Here is a 15600-nt window from a genome sequence, read left to right on the forward strand (position 1 = left end):
TGCGCAGTTGATTTTTGACATGGATGTATTTTTGGCAAACAATATAAAAATAATAGAGTAATTTTAAGCAAGTAGTAAGCAACGAGAAAAGACAGAGCAAGCGGGAAACGAAGAAGATGATTGATGAGCTACACGTTGGGCTGAGGGGCCATTTACTTTGCTTTGACCGCCTACCACTCGGAGTATTTTGGGTCGAGGGTGCTCGACAGTCATTGTTTTGGAGGGAAGGGTTTTGAACTATTCTGTCAGAAGCCAAGCACTCTAACCTTTAGGCTCCCAACGCTTCCCGCACAGCCATTGATAATGTGAAATATCTGCGTGAAAGACATTACTGCTGCAGGCGCGTTGAGCCGCACTAGGAGCAGCGCCTTGTAGCCGGAAGTGGCGGGAACATGAGGTTGTTGAGATGTCCGCGGCGTAGCGCTCGACGCGCCCGGGGCTAAATATAGGCTGCGGGGGGATGGGGAGGGGGGGCGCGAGAGGTGCAGGTGAGCCTCTCCCCCCGCCCTTCCAAAATTAGTCTCGTTCTACGCGCTTCTCCACCACCAGAGTCAAAAGCGCATCTGATTCCATCGCCATTCTAAATTCCTGCTGGATCTCCGCCGGAAAGGGTTCGCTGCCTATAAGAGCGACCGATTCCCAACTGAGCTCATCTTGCATGTAGATGTCTCCCAAGTTCTCTCAGCCTTTGCACGTTCATACGGATTCAAATACATGTCGTGCTTACTTGATAGAAATGATAAAAGAGCTCATCTGTGAAAAAATAGGCCAATTACCAGTCGAGAAGGTGATTACTTTTCTTTTACTCTCTCAGAGATTTGATCCGAAGGTTGATTTCAATCGGTGAGGGGAGAGCTCACCCCATCCTGAGTAAAGGTCGTGTAATTTCAGTGATTCATGGTTGGGGGGCCACTTTCTTTCCCTGGACAACCTTACACTTGAAGGATTTGTTTGGCGAATAGCGAGGGATTACACCCGACCCTTCAATCAGTAGTCCAGCGCACTAAGCAGCCGCGAATTCCCTGCCTTCCTCCAGGGAAGCTGAAATAACGGCGGCCGACTTTTTTAGTACCGTGCTGGCGGCGTGGTGATCGCAGTGGGATTACTATACGTCATTAGGATGGGAAGTTAGGTAGGTATCCCTAGCAGTCCGACGCTGATGATCCAGAGTCTATTTCCGTGGATTCTATATTCCGCTGCGCTCACAAATATTCCCACTGGCGAGAGTGCGGCGATGAACAGAACGTGGACGCTGATGCTCTCCTGAAAGCCGCTCACTCCTCTTCGCGATCCGTTGCGATATTGTTTCATCCTCGTGCGAGGTCAACCACAGCTGTTGCTCTCGATTCATGGGATGCTAGCCTGGATCAGCCGCAATCTACTGATATCGGGACCAGCAGTGCGTGCATCTACGGTGCCGGAAGAAATGTGGCATGTTTCTCAACGAGTGCGCTCGCAAATTGATCGAATCGAGCGGTGGAGGTGTACGCAGTGATACCTTGGCCTGTTGTAGGATCACGTTTGCCCGAGCTCGACAGTGTCATTGCTCATTACCTGCTGTGATCGGAGCTACTGGGGAATTGCAGTGGTGAAGGTGGCAGCCTTGCACTTTGGACCCATGAGGAATCTGCCTTCGACACCAGGAAGAGAGCCCTGCTTCCAAGGTGAGCCGTGCGCGAGGTCAGCGTAGGCCGGAGCCGTTCTAGCGAGGGAGGCCAAACACATTTCGGATCGCAGCCCCCTCGGTCGTTATGTTGTTGGTCCAAACCACCCTTCCCCCGAAAATAACTCCTCGATTCAAGGCCGTAGCGAGGTCTGGTGTTCGAATCCCCTCCGAGAGGTTTGGAATATGCCGTCGTGTCTACATGTCATACATGTACGTCATCATATAAGTAATATATAAGTGTTCCCTCTCGGAATAAACCACCCCCACAGATTTACTCCTCTTCAACTCCACCCAAAATTATTCTCTGGCATCGGCCTTGCATGAATCACACAGTCTTGACGTACCGCTGTCAGCTCGAAAGCTTAATCGCTCTCCTTTACCAACTGTGGCAGCTGTTTCTTGAGTATGAACATTACGATCATTTTCCATCCACTGGTCTAGGGTTTGTTTTTAACTACGCCTATCCAGGAAGGGAAAATGATAGCATTGTCCATCATTTACTACATCACGTCGTTAACAATTGAAACAATTGCGCTCATCATTTTGGTATCTGCTGGCCAACGTGTTTTCTAAGTGCACTCACTGGCTTTAGCTCATTTCAATTTCTCCTCTCTCTTGCGCGCAATAGCTGCAGGGAATTCACTTGCTTCTTAAGGGAATGAGACGGTCACAAATGACGGAAAAAGGGACTGTGATTCCAATCATTGCCACTATCCCTGAAGGTGATGGTGACCGAGAGAAATCATTTGAGATGCCGTGACGCCCGCCCATGGACTTGTGCGTGAAAAATGATCGCATAATGCATGTTTGCGAAGTTTTCCTTTTCGCGCATCTCGTCTGTGGGGAGTGGAATCGGCCCGTGGGTGGCGATTGCGGACCGAGGCGTCAACCACACATGAAGCCGAGGCAAATGAGTCGGGAGTGTCAAGTGGCGCCCCCTGCTCAACGTGCTCGACCTTTAGTGCCCTCTCTCCCTCTAATATCCCGGTCTACTCTTAACTACACTCTCACGCATTAGCATCGAATATTTTGACGTAGATACCGGAAAATCTCCAAGTTGCAGCGTTTCATTGGTGGTATTCCATCATTAAAAATTGAAAAAAGAATTAATTCCACGATTATGGTTTTAATATCATTCAATTAGGTTTTCACTTGAGCAATGATGGTGTTTATGCACGTTAAAACTCGAGTCGAGTTTTAAATATTTTTATTGGTGTTATTGATAGTTGTTCATTTGGATGTTCTTATCGTTGAGGACTATCATGGAGGGAGGGGAGGGGGGCGCAAGTATGGCACCGGAGGAGTTGCACGGCACACACGAGGAAGGGGCTAAATACGTTAATGTGAAAAGGTTGGCTGCTCGAAGAGCGGACTCGAGAGCTTCCTCAAACCAGTTTTCGACTCGTAAATATATAGTGATGATTTTTTTTTCTATCGTAAGAATAGATGCAATTCACATCAAAGTTATCTCAATGCCACACAAGCTGCACAACCTATGCACATGAAAACATCATTTCAACGCGTCTGTAATTGTACTACGAATATGGATGATGTTAGCATTATTAATTTACCAAAAATCTTTCACTCTTCTCTTGGTTAATTCTCATATCCAATTAATTCAGGTAATAAAATATATTTTGGAATCTCTAAAATATTCCTCTTTGCTCTTCCATACAAGGGAGTCCTCTCCTTTCGGAACATAGTGTTGCAACAATTTCAGGGAATGAACATAATATATGACTATGTTGGACATAATTACAAGGAAACTCTTATTGGTAAAGACGAGGTACGCGGTGGTGAGGCGGTTTTTAAGAGATAGTTATTTAGCAAATGGAAAGGTTTATTGCCTTTATACTGCATGGAATGCTGTTGTGGTATTGAGCGAGGTAGTGAGAGGTCTTTTTAGCACAGCAAAAGTTGGTCATCGCTGCATCTGCATCTACATACTACCCCGCAAACTGCCTAAAAGACGTGTGGCAGGGGGTGTTAGGACACGAGTCATTTGCGCATAAAAGGAAATATTCTAACGATATTACGACTGGAATTTATTAAAGTCCTTTATAGTTCGGGGGAAAGAGGAATTGGCATATCTATCCGGTCAGCTAAATATCTCTCTTAATTTATCGTTTCTATCGGACCTTGAAATATAGTGTGGCTCTAATATTATGTTCTCCGTGTCGCTCTTAAAGATATCCATTCTGAATTATTTGAGCAATCTAAACCTAGCGCGCAGCCTCCGAGCTGCAATTGAAAGATACGTTAAGAGGTGGCCTACGAAGGATTTGGAATTATCATTATTCATTAGGTTTGCTGGGTTAGAAGTAATTTAAAATTTCCTTGTTGCTAAATCGCAAATTTTTTGGCATGGCGAGTTTGTTTGAGAAAGATTACGTTTAGAGAATGTTTTGGCAGAGAATCAATGTCACCCTCCACGGCTTGAAGTGATTGAAATTACCTGCCGGAATGGAAAATTCCTCTCCTCTAGCGGAAAATTTAAGTGCCGCGGACATTCAACTTGGCTGTGACATCAATGGGGCGTATGGTGGGCCGCCAATCCTCCCATGCGGAGGGACTCAAAGGTACCACCTGAAGGCCTCCGAATGCCCGTCTCTGTTTACGCTACAAGTGTACTGTCGTGGAAACAAGTGACCGCCCTAACAGAAGAGGTGAACGCTGAATGGTGGTTGCCGCTTAATTATACCCCGTTTGCACTACACACGTACCGACCAAAGTCCGTGCGATCGTAGCCTCATAACGTCGTGTAAACGCACTGAGTTACCATCATAGGCCTTAGTACCTAACGGTGCCAACTTGCGATGGTTAGTGCTAGTGCGCCGAGAAAAAGAGCAAGGAAATGAATATTGATGCATGAATTTGACTAGTTAAACCAAAGTTTATTGCCATCAATTACCAGTGTCAATAATCTCAGGCACATGGTGAAAAATCACTTGCTTCGTGGAAACCTGCATTTATATCTGGGCAGGGGCGTCTGCCCCCTCCCCACCCCTCCAAACGAGGAAATAGTTTAATTAAGCGCTTACCACCTGCCACCTAAAGCCAACACTCCACTTCCTATGCTCTACCACTACTAGGGCCCTTAAAGTTTTTATTTCACATTTATTTTAACCTAGTCTAACATTACATTGATCATGAGTCCACCAATGGTTTTGTCTAAACAAGCGAATGTCGAGCAGGGCCAAGTAATACCCCGTTTACACTACGCTCGTTCCGACTAAGGTCGCCACTATCGTGCGTTTACACCTCTAAAGTTAACATCGAAACTCAGTGCTGCCCTCGTTGTAGCATTTTGTCAGCTAACAACAGACGACGTGACTGCTGGAGGAAATTTAAAATCCAGGAAATTAAGAAGAGAAAGGATATTATCGTTTTCATGTGGTAAAACTAAAACTAGACCGAAATGTCTGTGAAACTTTAAAGAATGCAAGATTCATTTAGACAATCTGTCCAAAATATAACAATATTCATGCTTTGAGGAAAGTAGATATATCGGTCTGGTACGTTCAAAATTAGAATATACTCTATTCTTGACTGGTCACCTTATTATAATACAGACTCAGTCCGATTTCAACGTGTCCAAAATAAATTTCTCAAATTTAATAATTACAAATCACGAATCTCACTTTCTGATTTCAACACTTCATGTCTTGTATCCCTTGTAAATTGAAAACTCTTAATTGAGACAATCATCCAACGATGCCCTATTCCTCTACAAGCTTATTAATTCCTATATAGAGTTTTCCTATCTCCTTTCATAAGTTAATTTTAATGGACCCCGTCACAATTACAGAAATCCTCACCCGCTTGTTTTTAATTACCATAGACCAAATTATGCCTTCGACTCCCAGCTATCCAGAGTGATGAGGTAAAACTTGAGTGAACTGTCAGTGAAGTCTCTGTGTCTGAACTGAACTGTCTGTGAAGAATCTAGGATTCATCAAGAGAATATGTCAAAATTTTAAAAATATTCACGCTTTAGGACATTACATATTGTTCTTACTATTAAACTACGATAGGCTTGGGTTAATTAACTATGGGTACAAGTATTGATTTCTCCATGTCTTTATCTAAATTTAAAAGTTATCGTGGTAAAGTTGATCTTAGGATACTCTCAATAACTATTTTAATTAGATAATTCTATGTGCATGTTTTTTACTTTCCATCATCTGCAGAGGCGGTCTGAATTGATTGGGGGCCCTCCTTACCGGACCAAGGGTCCTCTCTTAGAATATTTTAGGAAATTTCATTCTGGCTCTTAAAAATGAGATAATAGGTAATAAATAATAGCAATTTCGCAAGAGAAAATACTGAGAAAAGAGAATTTCACAGTTCATGCTGAGATTGTCATCATATTGCAACTGGATACACTTAAGATGACATGTTTTTCAAATGTGGAGACGTTAGTTGGGATCCGTAAATGCCACTCGCGTGATGAGCATCTCGATATCATGACAGGGCATAGTTTGCGTGTTCGTTGCCATGACGATGCAAGCGACCTTCCAGCCCGTTACCGAGATTGCCTGCTGAATACACTAAACGCTTTAATGCAAATGTTCAAACATTTTGGTTTATCAGGTAGAAAGGAAAAATAGCCCTTCACCGAGAAAAGTAAGTAACTTTGCGGTACTGGAGTTAATTATCGTTTCGTATGGGTACATTAATACGCTGGCCAGCATTATAAGTACCGCATTCGCGGTTTAGCGATGGTTATGGTATTGCTATGAACGTTGCCATGGTAACGCGTCAATGAATCGGAAATGTTTGGAATCGCTTTGAGATTTCGAAAATCCGATTCGTGTGCATGGCACCCAGATTCACTCTGTAACCTCAGAATAAATGGAAACAAAGGCGTGTGTCTGGTTCTTCGCGAGGCACCAAGATAGAAATGGTAAACTCCGGAGTCACATTACAGGATAATCTGTCTGTCGCGCTGATTTCAACGACAGCGTTTGTTTTCAGGGTTTTTACTTCGATTAGAAATTCTGTTTGCATTGACTTTAATACTCGCGAAGAAGGAGAAGTAACTGCTTTTTATTTAAACTCATTAATGAAAGTATCTCATTATAAAGCTTTCCATTTCCCCTAGCATAGAGGAGATTTCTCCTTGCCGAGATTCATCACGGTAGTATAGATGGTGGGGTTACAAATTTAAGCCTTGGCTTTTTGTCGCTACGTCCTCGTGTATATTTTCCGCTGACTTGCAAGACGCAATGGCAGCGGTCGTATTCATGGAGTGGCCCAGTGTGACTGTGTTCGGCCATTTGCCCTGCCCGCTGCATCCGACCATGCACCACCCTCGCTGGGTGCCGCGATCGGCAAGGCCGCCAAGGGGTATTTTTACTCGATTAGCGGGGTGGGCGAGGGGGGCGTGACGGAGTGCGGTCACGCCTCGCTTCCACATCGCGCTCGTTGGCCGCGTTGGAAATGTTTGGGAGTTGGTTTTGTCGACGAATGCTTCCACTCCACAATGTTTTCTTGTTGTCGAGGGCGCTGGAGTTGGAAGAATATAGTTATGCGATCCTCCGCATCTTTCTTCACCATTTTGCGTCGACATCTTCCCCAATCTCTACGCACGTAACTCTACAGCATAGATGTCCAACTCCACTCAAAACGTCTTTGACAGTTAAGAGTTTTCCTACGATAAGTCCAGATGGCAGTATCATCGGCAGCTCAACATTTGCCGCCAAATTCAAATCACTAGAATACGACCTCGCTTCCCACTCCATTATTTCAAGTCTATTTGCTTCAGCTCAAAATGCCCGCAAACTCGTATGCACAAAATAACCGATTCTCAGGAGCGAATGGGTAGTTTCATAGCAGTTTTATTTGGAGGAAAGAGCCATCAAGGCCTCAGGGCAGTAGGTTATTGTTTATCTTAGGTTATTGCACATAAATTAAAATCCAATGTAAAAAGACAAAAATAATATTTATTGTCAACTAGTACATTATTTATGAGAATAACAAAACTTAGCCGAATAGTTCTGTGCTACATATTTTTTTTCATGATGAAGTTCTGAAGAATGATTCATGAACTCCTGGATAAAGAAAGAATAGAAAGAAACACAATCAGAGTACATCACTTGAAATGTTTAAGAAATTAAAGGAAAATTACACCTCCCTATGAAAAACACAAGAAAGTCATGAGAAATGCTAGGACTTAATGACTTTCAAACAAAATTAGCTGACTGAATTGGCCATAAATGAGTATTGCATTGTTAAACAATTTTTAGACGATATCCACAAAAATCAGTTCTGTATGACAAAAATGGAAGCAGACGCGTAACTATGGGGTGGGGGGGGGGTTGGGGGTGGGGGGGATAGATCCCCCCAAAGCCTTAGAGAAATAAAAAAAATATTGTCTAGTTTTGACATTTAATAACTGCATCTGCTTAAAGTTAATTTTTTAGTGCGAAAATTATGTGAAATGTATTTCCAAGCATGCTATTTTTAAAAAAATTTCCCCAACGAAGGTGGAGAATCGCCACCCCAGGCTATCCCCTCCCCCCAAAGCATAGTCCTAGTAACGCCTCTGAATGGCATCATGGATAATGCGATGATTAAAAACTTTTTAAGGAACTAGAAATACAGCTCAGTAATTTCTTAAAAGAAAATTATCTTAGACTGTTGCAAAGAGTATTTCAATACCAGGTTAAAATTAAAGAAAGATTCACATATGACACCAACACAAATATGCATAAAGTTAACTTCACTAACAACAGAATTTGGTATAGATGAGTGAAAAATAAAGGTATTAATTAAAAATTATTTAACTTAATTAAAATGATTTAAACAGTAATTCTAATACATAGTAACTTCAATCTACCGAGTTTGGATGTTTGGTGCAAGCACATAGAAGCATAAAAACAATGTGACGAGCGAAGGATGGAAGTTAACGAAACATAGTAAAAATTATGCATTCCTTTTTCGAGACCCTAGGAATTTAATAATAATCGCTTCAAGCAGATGAACTACATTTGGATTAATCATTCTTAACAGTTCTATACTTACTCCACGGGAAAGATATGTCTTTATCAATTGAGAGGAAATTAACTGACATGTCACTGTTCCTCTGAAGAGTGGGATAAAGTTACCCAAATTCAAATATCCACCAACAACGGTCTTTTCTCAACACATGACAGCAGATGCAATAAAAATGAATGTGACTTACCTGGCTACTGTACGAGGAAAACAAAAAACTTACAGCCCTTGGAAGGGCAGTCCTTAACTGCGCAACTGTAACATATTTCTTACGATACTACAAATTTTGAAGATCTATTACGATGCGATACGCGCTGGCAAATGCCGAAATTCTTCGATTTCACTACAGAACTCCGAAACAACAGCAACAGCACAGTTCACTTGAGAGGACGCGGATGTGACCTTCATTTGTTTTTCTTATAACAATTCGACCGAAAATATAAATCATTAGAAAGAGACATTTAATTATCATAAGGAAATTCATTATTGCGTAAATTGGAAATTCATGGCTGAATTATGCATTTTTATAGCTACAAATACTATATTTAACAACAACGACAAGAATAGATGTCGCAAATGCTTGCGAAAAAATTTCCCTATCCTGTTGAACTTACATGCTCTATAGCGTCACGATCTCGTGCCTAGTGGGATAGCGCTTCTCCACGGCCTCATGCGGTTCCTTGTAGCCTATACTATCGAATGCAATTCCTACTGTTGCAGAGAGAATCTCCGTGGACGAATTGTCTAACAGAAAAATTTTATGGCGTAGCCGTAATGAAAATTGTGCGGACACATGAGTGGTTTGTTCAAGAGGACTGCATGTAGGAGGTCCAATTCCATCGCTCGTTCGTTTCTCGGGTTATATAATTGCGTCACCCTATATAAAACGGACGTTTACATTTATTTTGTCTTTTTCAAGCTTCTAAATTGCTTCTAGGATGGGCCTGGGCTTAGGATGATTCGATTTTTAAATTGGATGCAATTCAAAAGCAATGCGTCGATGAGAAATGTGCCGCGGCACTGCGTACCCGTGTAACGCGCACTTGGTCGTCGTGTGCCCCAGCCCATTTGCTCACCTCCACGAATGACCTTGAGGGAAACATCCGAACTTGAACGAAACCGCTCCCAATCGTACTTCGTTGCAGAGGGACGCAGAGAAACTTTGAGAGCATCGCATTGACGGGGCGACGAAGCCCAAAAGTTTTCTTTGCAACACAGCCAGCAAACACGAGAGAATAAACGACGGATTCCTCCTCGGGTGACTCTGCAATTGCAGCCAAAAAGCTTCATCTACATCTACATACTACCCCGCAAGCAGCCTAAAAGGCGTGTGGCAGGGGGTGTTAGGACACCAGCATTTTGTACATAAAAAGGATTAATTACGACTAGCATTTATTTTGTCCTTAATGGTCCGGGAGGAAAGGAATTCGCTTATCTATCCATTAAAAAATATCTCACTTAATTTATCGCTTCTGTCGGACCTGGAAATATAGTGGGGCTCTAATATTATGTTCTTCGTGTCGCTCTTAAAGATATCCATTCTCAATTGTTCAAGCACTCTAAGCATAGCGCGCAGGCTCCGAGTCTCCAGCGGCTCCCAGTCTAATTCGCTTAACATTTGGTTAACACTGTCTGTATGCCCGTAGCAGCTTTTTAGGAACCGTGCAGCCTTCCTTCGTATTTTATTCAGTTCGCGGATTAAATCTTCCCAATTTCACGATAGAAGACAGCGTCCTCAGCAAATTAACGTATTTTACTGCTAATTCGGGAGCAGAGGTCATTAATGTATATAATGAACAAAAGTGCGCCGATTGCGCTTCCTTGTGGAAAACCTGATTTCACTTTAACATCATCGGAGCTAATTCCGTCAAGAACTACTTTTTGTTTACGATCATTCAGGAAGTCGCGTATCCAGTTTGCAACAGTTTTGTTTAATCCATACGATTGCAATTTGTATAATAGTTTTTTGTGAGGTACCGTGCCGAAAGCTTTCGAAATATAGAAATAATGCGTCAAATTGTCTTTCCGATGCACCAGATTTGAAAACATCGTGAAGAAAGAGCACGAGATGTGTTTCGCATGATCTACCTTTACGGAAACTGTGCTGACAGCCATGGAGGAAATTGCGACTGCCCAATAAAGTCATGATATTACTAACAAGCGCTTCCATGCAGTCCTCTCGCTCAGTCCATGCAGACGAAGATATGCTCAAGTATCTTGCCTCAAAGGATGTTAATGGGATTGGACGATACTTGCCTGGGTCATGTCTGTTTCCTTTTTTGAATATCGGTGTAACGCTAGCAATTTTTCAGTCTAGGGGTAACTTCCCATCAGAAAGTGGCTTCTTGAATATTATCGCTAAGTAAGGTGCGATGCTAACTTCTTGAGGACACGCGCGAGTATTCCCGCCGGACCTGTAGATCAACTATTCTTTATCGATTGAAGTTGTTTAGTCATCTCATCGCGTTGTATAGAGATTTCTTCCACCGGTTCCTCAGTACATAGGATGTCTAAATTAAATGCAATATCGTCTGTAGTGAATACGCCTTCGAAGTGGGAAATTAATGTGTTAGCTTTTTTCAATATTTTAGGTGGCAAGTTTACCATCTTTATCAAATAACGAATCTACGGTTGTAGATTTTCCCTGAAGCCCTCTCCAAGAATACCAAAAGGATTTCGGATTTTCTTCAACTAATTCACCGAGCACGTTTTCTTGAAATTTCGTATTGCAGTTCGTATTGACTTCTTGGTTATTGAGCGTTATGCATCGTAACTTTCTTTTGTTTCAAGTTCCTTCGATTAATTATCTAACGTAATGAAATATCTGTATGAGCGTTCCACATTTAGTTGACAGTATGGGCTCTTATGGAGAATCGTTTCCCATGTTAATGTCCATAAGGCCAGGAGCGCGGTGTTGTCAATGACAGCACGAAAATTAATGTTGCGTTATGCACTGATTAAAAATTGCATTCTAATGTAGAAAGAGATGCTGCATTCATTGGTGCCAATAGTTTTTCGATAAAAATTATAACAAAAGCTATAAAAAACATTTTCTTAAATTTCCGTCAGAAACGTGTATTTTTTTACTTTATCTTCTTCTCGCAATTTCTGCCTGACCATTGTCTGTATTGAATTGAATCTTCTGCAAAAAATTCTCCACACTATTTTCTCCTTGAAGGTCTTCGCCAATTGTACAAATATTGAGTTAAAATGTTGTTATGCCGACGTAACACCCTTTAGGACAAGAAAATTTTGATTTTTGCAAGGTAAAAAGTAGTCGCTTACTAACTTACGTTTCTTACGTCGCAGGTCCCTATATGCTGCGTATCAAATATGAAGAAAACTACAAGGTTATTTTTGGTGAAAACATCATTAACTTACATCAATTCTGAAGCGAGTTAAAAGGTTTTGATCTTAAGAAAAATATTACGGTGCCGCTGGGCCGGGCTTCTTGCTTTTTCTTGCGCGCAGAGGGAAAATTCTTGGGCGGAAAAGGAATTTTTTTTTGTCAATGCATACAATGAAATGTATTTATCTATTCGTTTGATATCCTAAACAGAGAATACTCATACGTCGTAACAGCAGTGTTTTTATCTGAATACATTGACACACAAAAGTAAGCAAACGGCTTGGAAATAAGACGCTTGGGTGTTTAGGTCCCATCGCGGAAACCAAGGAAAAGAATATCTCATAATCTGTGCGAAACACTACCCCATCCAGTGCACGCCTTTTACAAAAGGGGGCTTGGGTTTTTTCTGAGTTCCTTTCATAGGGTACCTACCATAAAACCTGCACCAAAAGCGACCCTAGCCGAAGGGGACGTGGGAAGAATTTACGAAGGCGTTCAGTTTGTCATTGCATTTTTTTGGAGTGAACAAGTGTTAGGTGGTCTGCTGAATTTGAGAATTGTGAAGTGTGTTTTACACTTATCTTTGCTGTAACACGCCCAATCAATATGTCCGATTTAAAGAAGAGGAGAAAAGGTGAGAAGCTCATAAGCCGCGAAAGACAGTTGGTGCTCAAAGTCTTCTCGTACTAAGGGAAATCTCTCAGCATTAGTGAGGCCTGCCGAGAAGCTTCGAAGGCTACTGGGTGCTAGGAGTTCACCATTTACAGAGTGAGAAAGGAAAGCTCCCGTGGTCCATTGGTAACTCCTTCAAAAACTAAAGAAATTAGACAGCCTTACAAAAATTCGAGAGCAGTGATTTTCGACGGTTTGGTGAGATCGGGAATTAGAAGGAAGGTACATGGATCCTTCGTGAAAAATATTCCTCCCACTTTAAAATCCATCTTAAACTCGGTAAATATGGATAGTATTCTCCTATATTACATAAGGACAACACTATATCGTCTTGTTTTGGACATAGGCTTCGTGTACGAACGCAGGGGGAAAAGAATCATCCTTATCGAAAGGGATGATATTATTCGTTGGTGGCAAAATTAATTATTTAAGGCAGCTAAAAAATATCGTCACGAACACAGGACGAGTGTATTTAGAGGCGAAAGTTAGATTAATGCTGGACAAATAGTGAACATTAGTTTGCGAAACAAACAATTAGAAAATCCGCGTCAAGCTTTCCTTGCTGGACTAAATACTGGGCTTGGCCCCCACTTCCCGAGGAAGACGATTTGAAATTATACACGCAGGATGGAAAATGGGTTCATAAAAGGAGCATCGCATGTGTTTCAGTACCAAAAGAACTCAATGGATGAGCATGAAGAAGTGGGTGGCGAGTGTTACGAGAGATTGTTTGAGCACTCACTTCTTGCAAACTTACCCGAAGGATCAATTATAGTGGTAGATAATGCCTCTTATTGCTCAAGGAAATTGGAATCCTTGCCTACTACAAGGTGGAGGAAAGGGAACATTAAGGAAATTAGCTTTGAAGATGTCAGCTTGAACAGAGATCTTTAATTTACAATAAACCAAGCACGGGAAATTTTTGAAAAATTAAAGATTGATGATGTCTTATACAACATCGCCTTTCATGTATTACTAGCCAGAGCCAAAAAATATTGCATAATATGGAAGGAATAGAAATTTTGTCTCATTCAGGAGTGGCGATAATTTTTATTATCCTTCAATTTATTGTTATTTTTTACATTACAGATTATTAATTATTCAGCTTGTGCATTGAATAAGTACGTACATAAAATAACAAAAGACTTTTCCTTTTATATTGCAGCAAAGGTATTGTAATTTACGCTAAAAAATTCCTTAATTTACGTCGTCTTTCGTGCGATCCCCAACTCCTTTTTGAACTAAACCATTTTGGCACTCTACTATGTGTGGTTGCATACTCTGTTAGGATGCCTGCCGGCGGAGCGGAAGCTTGGCAACACTGTTATCCATAAGGCCCGTACTGTCAACTAAATGTGGAACGCTCTTATACAAGCTGTACAGTTTTCTCCGTTTCCTAATTTCCCTTCTGACATCGTTGTTGTACCAGTCTCGTTCTCTCCTATCACATTACAGTTATTGCGGAATATTCCTTGATTCCTCGGCGCAGGATTTCTAAGAAGTGTTTCCATATAACCTACATCTACATAATACCCTGCGAGCCACCTGTAGGGTGTTTGGCAGGGAGTGATCAATCACCAGTATGCAGCATGCAATTGGACTCCCACATGCACACCACACAGTCCAAAAAACGTCCCGCATCCTAACTACTTATACTACCTTATGCTGTTAGAAGTAATAATAAAATTAAGAAACATGCATTATGTTTTACATAGGTTAGTAAGGTACACTAAAAGTCATCTAATCTATTTATGAGTTCTATCGCTGCCGTTATAATCTCTTATTGATCGTGGAAAAAATGACATCCTGAATCTGTATGTTCTATAGTCTATCTCTCTTATTTTATTTATATGATCTGATCTTCCGTAGTATGTTGGCGTCCGTAAGATATGGTTGACTTCGTTAGAAAAGACACTACTCTTGAATTTATGTAAAAGGATTAGTCTATTTTTCAATCTACGGTCTGACAGAGATTCCCATCCGAGTTTATCTAAGAGGTCAGTTACATTAACAGGACTATCGTAACGACTTTTCATGTACCTGGCAGCTCTTCTTTGCACGCGTTCTAACTCTGTTATTAAGCCTTTTTCATGAGGGTCCCAAGCACTGGCAGCGAATGGGGTCTAACGAGGGAAAAATAGCTAATTTATCTCACTTTGTCGTCGCACTTTCCTAATATTCTTTTAACAAAACCCATTTTACGATTAGCTTGACCGGTCATTTCCCGAATGTTTATTCCACGATAGATCATTATTAAGTGTAACTCCTTGATTTTCACGGATTCAATTGCCTTTAATTGGGTGCACCTAATTATATAGCTACGTTGTAGCAAGTTATTCTTCTTCCAGAAATTCATTACGACGCGTTTTTTTTTCAAATTTAATTCTAATTGCCATGTATCGCACCTCGCTTGGATAGCAGCAAGGTCATTCGTTAGTTCATCCCTTTCTTTGCTGGAACGGATTTCTCTGTAAACTACAGCGTCTGCAAATAATCGTAACTTACTGTGTACTACTTCGCCATTTTCGTGGACGCGGTCGCTCAAAAGATCTCTTATCCAGGAAATGACATCTTCATATAGACCATAAGATTTCAGTTTTATTATTAACTTCTCGTGGGGTACTTTATCAAATGCTTTTTTGAAATCCAGAAAAATCGCTTCTACTGGAATGTTGTCTTCTCCGGAGACTAAAATATCGTGGGCGAAAAGCGCTAACTGGGTTTCGCACGATCTGCTTTTCCTGAATCCATGTTGAGTTCTCATTAATAAGTTTTGCGCGTCAAGGTGTTTCATTACCGAGCTGACTACGATGTGTTCATGGACTTTGCATGAGATGGACGTTAAAGATATCGGTTTGTTATTAGATGGCTGTTCCTTGTCTCCACTTTTGAATATTGGCGTTACATTAGCGATTTT

The 15600-nt window shown here is 41.4% G+C and overlaps 1 protein-coding gene across 1 annotated transcript in view; it reads left to right on the forward strand.

The window, feature by feature from the left end:
• Window positions 1–582: 582 nt before the first annotated feature.
• Window positions 583–15600, forward strand: part of LOC124170735 (rho GTPase-activating protein 45-like) — a 111286-nt gene continuing 96268 nt past the window's right edge. Inside the window, exon 1 of the mRNA XM_046549633.1 lies at window positions 583–1664. The gene's annotated coding sequence lies outside the window, so the exon portion shown is untranslated. The remainder of the gene's footprint in view (window positions 1665–15600) is intronic.

The sequence above is a fragment of the Ischnura elegans genome, chromosome X (assembly GCF_921293095.1).
Source record: "Ischnura elegans chromosome X, ioIscEleg1.1, whole genome shotgun sequence".
NCBI classification, from domain to species: domain Eukaryota; kingdom Metazoa; phylum Arthropoda; class Insecta; order Odonata; family Coenagrionidae; genus Ischnura; species Ischnura elegans.